The sequence below is a fragment of the Hordeum vulgare genome, chromosome 7H (assembly GCF_904849725.1).
Source record: "Hordeum vulgare subsp. vulgare chromosome 7H, MorexV3_pseudomolecules_assembly, whole genome shotgun sequence".
NCBI lineage: Eukaryota > Viridiplantae > Streptophyta > Magnoliopsida > Poales > Poaceae > Hordeum > Hordeum vulgare.
Genome location: NC_058524.1, coordinates 628,488,897 through 628,500,297, shown reverse-complemented (window position 1 = coordinate 628,500,297; position 11,401 = coordinate 628,488,897).

The following is an 11,401-nucleotide window of genomic DNA, read 5'->3' as shown; positions in this document are numbered from 1 at the left end:
ACAGACTCCAGAACTGCCACCTGGGAGGACGCGATCTGACGCGCTCGGGCATGCTGTACCCATTGTTGGAGACGTGGATTGCGAGACCGCTTTGCTGCGGCGCATGACGGAGGTGCAAGTCGATAATGGAGTCGATTGTTGGAGAAGGAGAACGCCGCGAGCGCCAGCACGGAAGTGCGTGGCCCCGCGACGGGGAAGCGTCTCGACGCCGAGAGGCGCCTCCCGAAGCCACGCCGAGTCGTCGATGGTGAAGGAGAGAATGCCGAAGAGGATCTGGCGACCCATGCTCGAATCTCCACTAGACGACATGACGGAAGGAAGTAGTCACAAACTCGCCGGAAGTCGCTTAGACGCCTGCCCCACGGTGGGCGCCAACTGTCGTGGGTATAAGCCTGACAGTAGATGTGTAGGGTACGAATGAGATGGGCAGAGTCCTAGCTACGACGAGGTTGTATGAGTTCAGGCCCCTCTGCGGTGGAGGTAACAGCCCTACGTCTCAGTGCTCTCGGAGCTTGTTACCGAGTGTAATATGGAATATAATGATGCGCTAACCCCTTGACCAGTGGGGGAGGGCGGCTTATATAGAGTGCGCTGCCCTCCACAACGGTTCTGACTCAGGGGTGGAGTAGTGGCGATTGAATGCATACGTTACAGGTAACGTATGCTCTAAATGCTAATAAATGCACCCAGAAACGTACGGCAGTTTACCTCCGGAGAGGTTGCGACGTACCGAGTGTATCCAGTCGGTTGGCCTGGTGCTCTCCGAATGTTAGTCTCCTACTAGATGATTCTGGGCCTGTTACCGACTGGATGATGGGGACACCTTAATTCAGTCGTGGCAGACTTAAGGTCCTGTCCCTTGTGTGGGGTAGTCCTTGGGTAGGACAAGTAGGGCAGGCCTATGACCCTACCCTAGGACTATGACCCCATCACCAGCCCTCTTCCTTCCGCCCTCCGTCCCCCCGCGCAGCGAACCCTCACTACAAGAAATATGGTCGATAATGACCCACTGTTTTGGTCAAAAAATTGTCATTGGTATCATATTACGACCTTTTTTTGACCAAATTCAGAGCGTCAACAGTTGGCCGTCAAGAACAAACAACCATGACCTTTTTAATGTTTTGGTCGGTGATGACATGGCAGATCAGCAATGACTGAAAAATAAGGTCACAAATTTACTAGCCCATTCCAAATCAGGCACCTAAATGGGCCGGGCCCAACAATTCATCCCATTTTTTGTTTGGATTTCATTTTTTGTTCTATGTTCATAAACCAATATTTGATATTTCAGCCCAATACTATTTTTTATCAAGGATGAGGCCTTATTTTTGCACAATTTTTATATGCTAGGCATCGTAGAAAATTCCAACAAAAAACACATTATGATAAATAGTTCCGTTCATTTCAGCAATACGCATCATGGCAGATACTTTACAAACATGCATCACATAAAATAGTTCAGCCATCAACTCCAATACATATTCAATAAGTGTTAGTATTGTACAGTCAATACATTGCACACAGCTGGAATCACTGTGGCTTCAATGCAGCACATTAAAGAACACAAATTAAATTCTTCACAACGTCGCCCGTTTTCCACTGTTCCAATTTTCTGAGTAGCCAATTATGAATTGAGGGACATCCTGACATTAAAAAGGATCAGAAATGAGAGAACATACAGACGGGAATATTATGAGGTTAACACACAATAAAGTGAGGTTAACACAAGTATTATTTCTAAATCATACAATGTCAACCTAAGATAAAATTCCAGCATGAAACTATACTTTTCTAGATGCACATCAAGTACTATTTTGAGTTGACCACAACAAGTATTGACCAAGTTGAGAGTCCAATTCCCATATGCTATCACGTAGTAAGGAAAAGTAACTTTTTAGGAACCGAAGCAAAAAAAAACTTTCCTTTCATAGCACACACAGGATGAGCCCAAGTCAGATACATATAAAAAGTGCAACAAAGGAATGCATGCCAAATAAATGACCTTACAAATGACCTTACAGGAAGAAAAAACCTTTGGAAAAAAGAATTGGAAGAAAAACTAGACACACACACTTAAATCTGTCAACTGGCCAGCCTCCTAGCATGTATACGTGCTTAACCAATTAGACTACAATGATACTGACCAATTAGACTCCCATCTGACACACGCAAGTAAGAAAAATGTTTGCAGGGGTGAAACTAACAATTCAAAATTATATACACAAAATGCATGGGTTTGTGCAATCTTAGCAGAATAAATAAATATAGAGTAAACGGATACATGGAACTTCCTCTTACTGCTCATTTTGATTAGGTCCGACAGCTTGTAATTCCATATGCTTTGTCAAACATTTATACCTTTCCCCTTGATCTTGAGAAAACATATGCGAGCGGGCCTGAATGTGGATATAGAAAACAGATGTATGAAACCACAAAAAATGCAATGACACATGTTTACACGAAAGTCAATTACTATCATTCTTATTTCTAAAACACCATATTTTAATTTAACCAAGTCGAATCTCAACTTTCTAGAAACCCATTGGTAGCAATCTTATTCGGAAAGAAACAGATGATTAAGCATGCTGGATAAGGGTTATTAAGAAGAAATGACAGCGTTTTTATAGAACGGGCGTGTCATACACAAACGAGGAGATGTTAGTTAACTGCAATTTATTAACAGATGAGTTCCTCAATTGGAAATAGTGACACTTCAAAGAGTTATAGACCATCTAGTTTGCTCTGCGCATAAGCCTAATTATAGTTAAGTGTAATATTTGTATATGAGCTGCAACTATAATTCGAAAAATACTGGCCGTACCACGAATATTTGTAACATGCGATTACCTCATATATTATTAATTATGTTATCAAAATATGAACACACGCTTTAAATTCTACGTTCTGATTGAAAACCTGTAGGCTCTTTCTTCTAGTATTCAGAGTGAGAAATGCCATAATGTTCCATCTTGCAAAGTTCCATCTTAATATAGAAACTAATTAGAACAACCTGCCATGGTAAACTGTACAAATAAAACTAACTTCCTTAAATGTCTAATCACCAGACAAAAAGGGACTCCACTGCTAGGATAATTCTGCTAGTGTAACTATCACCTTGGTGCTTTTATTTGAAACAAAAAAGAGCAAGGACTTAACACAAAATCCTGAATCTGGTCTGCAATAAGATATATCTTTAAAGTCCCAACTTTCAGATCGTTCAAGTGGAAAAAACTCCCAGCCAAACGATGTATGCATGGAAAACTGTTATTTATATTTGTTGACGCTAGTTTTGTTTTTCATCTTCTAATCTAGTCTATGTGGACTACTTTTTTCACTGCAGTATAGTTTCACATTGGTCTATAGGTCAAAGTGTCTAGACCGGCATATCCGAACGCTCTGCCATACAACTTTCTCTCCATGTATGTCATGGTCAAAGTAGGTTAGGCCATTATCATGCTGGTAAATCCATTATATAAGTTAACTGTTAAGGAAAACTACATAAAATTCTGGTTGGTTCAAGCCTTCCATAGGAGACGAACGAATGCGATAAGAATAAATTACCTAAAGTAGATTATATAATTGAAAATCAGATCAAGTTTTGAAGGAGAATTTCTCATATAGCATATAATACTTTTCATATTCCGATTTTTCAGATTGTATATGTGACGCAAAGCCATTTCCTACACGACTCTCTCACAACTATCTCCTACAACACTTAATTCAGCATCATCACCCGCACACAAATTTTACATGAATTCCACTTCCATGTGGTCTATATTAGAATATAAATGTCGCAGTGGAAGATATATGTATATACATAGTATTAGAAAGGTATTGCACTAATCAATACTAACCCATCGAATTTCCTAGCTTCCTGATCGCAATTCATTGTCTTGTCCCGGTACCTATTTGTACTTTCCAATGTGGGGCGACGACGACGATGAAGCAAGCTGGCAGTTCCTCTGTGACATAATCCTGTACAATGCGAAATCCATCTGTATTAATCGATTAGCAATGTCTCAATACACAGTAGCTAGCTAACCATCACAATTCAGTTTTTATATGAATTTCGAAATAGTAAATAAAATAAAATATTAGATTAGTTTTCTTTAAATAATTTTTTACCTATATGGTTAAAATATAATATTGATGCTAGTTTCTGTAGATAATAGCAAAACGGTGATGCTCAATGGTAAAGCCATTTTCTTAACACGGAACATTAGTTCTGTATCCTATTGGCTAAGCTTCAGATATAAGTAGAAAACTTACAAATACTTGGATGATGATAGCATCAATCACCTTTTCTATGTACATGTTCTTCAGTCTCCTGGACTCTGCGTCCATGGGCTGATTAAGGCTTTTCTCCAGCTCCCACATCGCCCCCTTGCCGGTGTTTTCATTCGTCGAAGCGGTCTCCCTGAGGTTCAGACTTCAGACCAGTCCATCAGTAGCAGAAGTATGTCACAAACTGCAGACATCAAGAAGTCAAAACTAGCTCAGTCCAACTGTATTTGCCTTTCCCTCTAACATACAAACTCCAACAAAACACAATAGTGATTGCTGCACAGAAAACATGACAACCAACGACAACATATCTCCTTTGTTATTATGATACAAATAAGAGGAATAGAAGAGAAAAACTGCATATGAGTACGGGACACAAAACTCGATCTCTGTCACCACTTCCCTCACTTGCCATTGCTGCCAGCTAGATCTGAACAAAAATGGAGGGACCAAGTAAATTGCAGGTTTAGTAGTTAGGAACTAACAATTTTAAATCCACACTATTGAACATACAGGAAAGGTGAAATTTGTAGCATAGTTAGCAACTTAAGATTATAGGTCACTAAAGTGCATGCCGCTCCATCAGCAAAATTCATATAACAGACATCGGGCTTGTGTAGGACTGTCTTATTAAGCACATCATGCTAACATGCAAACTCGTGATTGGAAAAAAGAAGTTACTCTAGCGAAAACTGGTGCTAAGAAGTAAATAGATCTAGAAGGAGCACCGCTTCTGAACATTCTAAGCACAATGAAGAGGCGTGACAGCGAGCGAGTACGGAGAGCACCTGCCACAGGGGACCAGCGGCACCTCGTCAACCATGCGTGGCAATGAGCGAGGACGGAGAGACGCCGCCGCCGCCGCTGCCGCTCATCAACCATGCTTGGGGTTGGCACCGGGAGGCAGCTCGGCGTAGGCTGCCTTCCACCTCTCCCTGCTCGCCTCCGCCTTCAATCATCAATCGCAAACACAAGAGCCACCAGCATCAATCATCAGGCGCCAAACAGATGAAAACCCTAGAAGGAATCTCGCGGACGGTTGACCGAATGGTTATCACCTGAAGGAGGCGGGCATGGAGGCTCTTCTCGCGGGCATCAGACAGCCTGACGGCCTCCTCCAGGCGAGCACCTCGACCCGCGGCAGCAGCCCCTAGAGCCGGTCGTACACGCCCCGCCACTGCGCGGAGGGCAACTTCAGCGACGGCAGGGGAGGGAGTGGAGCATCGGAGGAAGAACTGCGTGAAGTAGACAGGGCGCCGGAGGATAGAAGAAGCAAGTGGCGGCTAGGGTAGAGGGAGAAGAGGGAGACACCCGTGCGATCAGCTTATGTGTGTATATACTTCAGCTGGCAACCCTAGATAGTTTGGTGGGCTTCAGCCCATCATCAACGGGTGAGGTTGATCCAAATATCATCTATTTAGAAAACTTTGTCTCAAAAAAAATCTATTTAGAAAACCAATATAAATCTTATGTTTCTAAAAATATATTCTAAAAAGTATATATATGCAAAAATTAGTAGGGTATATCAAGACTACCAAAATTGATGATTATGCCTAGTCTTGGTGACACTCGGCAACGGATAAAATGCAAGCATTGCTGAGCCACTCAAATGAGAAGTGCATGCATGAATGGACTATGAGAAAACGGTGAACATAGGTTTGCCCATTTTTTTCAAAATACTCGCAAAATTTGTGTACAATTAAAAGAGGACGGCGGTGAGCCCGCGGCGCACTGTCTTATTGTGTCCCTCGACCCATAACCGCCCTCGCGCGCACCAGTGATGAGGTCAAGGGCATCGTTTTATTTGATTTCAATAATCCCAGTAAACATCACAAAATTTAATGGAACTGTTGAACAATTTTGAATACTCAAAATATTGAAAATGTTTCAGTACTAAAAGAATGTCTCTATGTATATCTCTTTCTCCACACTATTTAAAAAGGACCTAAGGTTTTATCTTAAACTATGTTTTCTCCCACCACCCCTTCATCCAAACTCCCAACCTTCATCTATTTGTTTTCCCTTTTTCATCCCCTTTTCATTTTCATAAAAAAAGTAACCCAATAAACCAAATCAATATATGGTATAGCAATGAGTACACGGTCCATAAATGGAAATTTTCTTACAGTAAAACCTCGACGTGTATGAAATCTCTAATACCCCAGCAATGACAACAAATTCACATCCCAAAAGCAAATAGATATGAAATATTTTATATTTTGGCCCTCATGTGATATGTGGGCCTCACCGCCCAGTTAGGATACATTACTACACTTGCACTTTGCAGTCCGAACATAGGAAGAATTGACAAGTAGGCTCGACACATAGACAAAATTGTCGATGTGTCATCCGGTCACCTCCAGCCAGAGGACTATGACCTCGTAATTTGGTCATGATGAGTTGAGAATAAGATCATCAACAATGACAGTAAGCTTAATGACAATTTTTATAATAAGATTATGACCTTACGAGCACAAATGGTCATGATATTATGGAGTTTGGACCCTCGCAAACTCTCGTTGACCTATTTTTGAAATTTGGTCATAGATCTATGACCAATTAAAACCCCGTCACTATTTTTTGTCATAAATGAGTGTTTTTCTTGTAGTGCCTAGCCCATCTCTCCCAGATCGCAGCCGCCTCCTCCTACCCACCGTCGCACCCATCCTTTCTTTCTCCAGATCCGATCGAGGCCACCGTGCCTGCGAAATGCCCAGCTCCGCCTCCCAAGGTGACCGGCCGGGGAGCGCCACCACCGCGCTATGCGGACCCGAGCGTGCATGCTCGCTGCGAGGCACCTCCTCCACGGCTCCCGCTTCCAGATCCCCATGGTGCTCCGGCGGCACAGGGGGACCAAGGGTCTGCCCGTGTCGACGTCTCTCCTCGGAGGCTTCGGGCCGAGCTGCAAGGCCTCTACTGGGACTGGGAGAAGCGCCCCCTTTGGCCGCCCCCACCTTTAAGGCCCTCTCCTACGCCGTCGTCCTCTCCTGCATGGCCGTCCTCTCAAATCCACCCCTGTCCTCTGCCATCGTCCTCCTCCTCCTCCTCGCCTCCCAGTGGCCAGACCTCGACTCGCTCTCTCCCTCGAGGTAACCGGTCCATCCTCACCGACCCTCCCCTTGCACAAGTTTCGTAGATCCGCGTGTAGCTGTACCGGATCTTTTGGTTCTAGGTTGCATCTTCGATCTTTTCGCGATGAATCGCGTGATGGTTTTTATTCCGCTCCTTAATTATCCTGTGGATGTGATATGCTTTGGTCTTCGATCTGGAGGCGCTTGTAAGTGGCCAGTTGGACGTCGACGCCGGCATCGGAGGCGGATGTGAGGAGAAAGGGGTTTAAGTTGGCCCCGGAGCCCAAGGACGGGGAAGAGGCCAAGGCACTGCCGGGCTCTGCCAGCTTCCGGATCTACTGCCAGAAGGCGGCGGCCCAGGTCGATGCTCTGGTCGCCAATACCGCTAATGGAGACCACGACGACGGACTCGCCAGGGCCGTAGGTAATTTGTTCCCCTTCTCCCGCCACTGTTGTTTGTTTTAGTTACAATGCATCACACAGGTTTCATTCAGGCGCATTGTGCTGACACTTTGAATCGCCTTACCCCTTGCAGATTCAAATCTTGTGGTCACAAAGAATGACCCCCCACGCTGCTCCGGCGAGGTAGGCATCCCGGCAAATCCAGCATTTGCAAATACACCAATGGCTTAACTCTGCCACCGTTTCTGAATTCTGCTTACGCGCAACGCAGTTGCCCAAATGCAAGGAGGGGTGGCTGAAGTTGAGAGGCCAGACGGTCTTCGACGCGCTGTACAACTTGTTCGTCTGTCACAACAAGATAACTTCAGCCCCTCGTGCTCCAAAACCTCCACGCCGTCCCGGTGATGCTTCACCAGCTGCTGCTGCAACTGCAGCAGCTGCTACAGGGCCCTATCTCTGACCACACAGTGCATGTGTTCTTCACATCTTATGTGTCATCATGTAAAATGTGGATGTTTTAGTCACCTCCAATGATGCTTTGCAGCCTTAATTTTGTGTACTTAATCTTGGTTGTTGTTTGTGAGCTAACCCTGCATATGAGCAACTGGTTTCGTGGAGCGTCGGTATGTGAGTGCTCCTTTTGTTTATTAGAGAGAAGGATTACTGTTAGTGTTGCACAAAAAGGATAAGCATACTAGTTTGGAAACTGTTCATGCAAGCCTTCTCTTGTGGCAATTTTTATCGTTTCTTGAATGCTAGAGGGTGGGACGCAAGCATTTCCCAAGATTTTGTCCATTTCTAGTTATTCGGAGTGTCCGATATTATATCACCTGATTTGTGTAAAATTGAGGGAGTGGCTAACTATATTTGGACTAATAATTGATTACTATATTTAGCCACTTGCATTTTATTGATGCATGTCGTAGAGTTGCTGTCATCGATTGTTTAATAGTTCAGTCTTTTTTAATGTGGGTTTTCTAGTGGTTGCCTTATATATGATGTGTTTTCAATATATGATGTGTTATTGATGGCCGAAGGTTTTCCTTGTATATGAACAAATTTCTTTAAGAAATCATGATGCTTACTTTATTTTGTTTCTCCTAAAGCTTCAGTCATTCTTTCTTGAAATGGGTTAGTCACTGTTGACAAATAAGAAAGATTGTACAAGACCCAATAGAACTTCGTATTTCTTTAGAAGAAATAGAAGTTTGTATTTGCTCTTACCAAGTAGTATATGATCTAACGAGGTTCATGAATTATATTCTGCTCCATCTTGTCGATGCACACATTTTTTTGTAAATTTTGTTATTTAAATACCTGTAGTGTTAGTTCACACTTTTTTGGTAAATTCTGTTATTTAAATACCTGCCGTGTTAGTTTACATCTTATTCTTATTTTTTGCACAGATGAAGTACAAAGCCAAGTGTGAAGCTATGAAGCGTATAAACAAAGAGTAGCATATGTATTGTAATAGTAGGCAGTAGTAGGCATATCTGAGTTGTGGTGTAGTGTAAAGATTGTAATACACAAATTTAATGTTGGTTTGGACGAATTTCATTTGCTCCCTAGCCTGTTTGCAATATTGATTGTGAATGTGATTTGAATACCTATGAAATGGCAACTTGACAAGGGGACCAAGTTATGATATTTATTTGACCAAATGTGAAATTTCTGACGTGTGGGACTAATTTTGAGATGAGCATGACATGTCGGACTAGTACAAAAATAAAATCGCAAAAAAAGAAAATCAATACAAAGTAAAAGGCCACAACCCGAAATTAAAAAAGGCTAAAATGTTCGGCCTGGCCCATGTAGCTAACCAAAACTAATACAAACAAATGTAAAAAGGCTGAATTATCGGGCTCGGCCCATGTAAAACACCGAATTGGACCAGGCCAAATCTTATCAACGACCAATCTAATTGGTCGTAACTTTGGATCCGACGTGACCTGGTCAAACAACCAATGACCAAAACAATTGGTCGTAAAAGCAACGACCTTTTTTTGGCCGTAAAAGTTTACGACCATTCGAGAAGAAATATCATTATAGTTCATTAGAGACGCTCAACTTTTGACCTTCTGTCTTTGGTCGTAAAAGGTCACAAATGAAAATGAACGACCATTCGATGACCAATATAGAAGGTCACAAGTTAGCATATATCTTGTAGTGCATGCTCGTTCACCGTTGGAGCGCTACTACCTCCTCCTGACACCCTCACCTTGCTCCATCACCCAGGCGTCAAAATAGCGCTCGTGAGCCTCGCGTCCGCACCTTGCCACCGCTTCTGAATTGTACAATGCTCGAGTGCTCTACAAGGCTCGAGTGTTTTCTGACTCTAATCTACTTTTAGATTGCCATGATGTTAGAAACTCGCTTCATAGCCATGGTTAATAGTATTAATTTCAGCATGATATGTCCATTTGGAAATATATTTTTATGTTCCAATTATGGATGCTAATAGAACAAGTGTTATGCATAATATATATAATACTTTATTTATCGATGACCCTATCCACATTATTTTGTTAAACCTCGCCGATGCTACAATGTTCGCTTTTGCAATTGCGCAATCTCTCGATACTTTGGGGATTTCAAGGAGCGAGATCAGCGACGGCTTAGGGGAAGATTCTGCACCAAGACGTCCCAAGGTTACATTCTTGCATGTAAGCAGCTACATCAATTATGGCGCCCGTGCTCTGGAGGCATTTGGCAAGAACTCCAAATCCCTCGTCAAACTTCATTGTGTCATGCACCCCATAATCGCTGTGAAGGCGTGCCAAAATGACAAAGCCCATGCTATTGTCAGCAACATGTCAAAGCTCCACCACCTCAAGATAAGAAAGATGCTCATTAAGACTGAGGTTGTCTTGAGGATCTCATCCGAGTGCCATGACCTCAAGTTCATCGATTTGCGTGGTTGTCGGGACGTCGATGATAAGCTCTTGGAAGAGAAGTATCCTCGGTTGAAAACTCTCGGCCCATGCTAGGCAACTGCTATGAGAACCGATCTGGGAGGAGTGCAGCAATGACTCGGATGATGACTACATCTACTCATGAGAATAGTTAGTGGATGATGACTCTTCATGAGAATAGTTCATGAGAACTGCATCTGGAAGGAGCGCATCGTCTGTCTACTGTTCCCATAGGTAGATGTACTCGTCATCCAAGTCATCGGTGCAGTGCTCTCAAATGCTACTCTCATAGCAGTCTCCCATGCTAGGGTCGAGGATTCCCAACCAAGAATACTTCTCTTGAGAGAGCTTAACCTTGACGTCTCAGTAAGCACACAAATATGCGAACTTCTGGTCATGGCACTTGGCGGCTATCTTCACGACATCCTTAGTCTTAATGAACATGTATCCTGTGTCGAGGTGGCAGAGCTTTGGCATGTTGTTGCCAATACCATGGGCCTTTTCATTCTGGCACATCTTCCCAATGACATCTATAGGATGTATGACTCGTCGAACTCTGACGAGGGATTTGCAGTTCTTATGGAATGCCTCTAGAGAACGGGCGCCAATCATTGTGCAGTTGCTTACATCCAGGACGTAGTTGTGCAACATCTTCCACTACGCATTTGCTTATCTCGACCCTTAGAATCACCAAAGTTTTGATAGATTATACACTTGCAAAAAGAAACATTG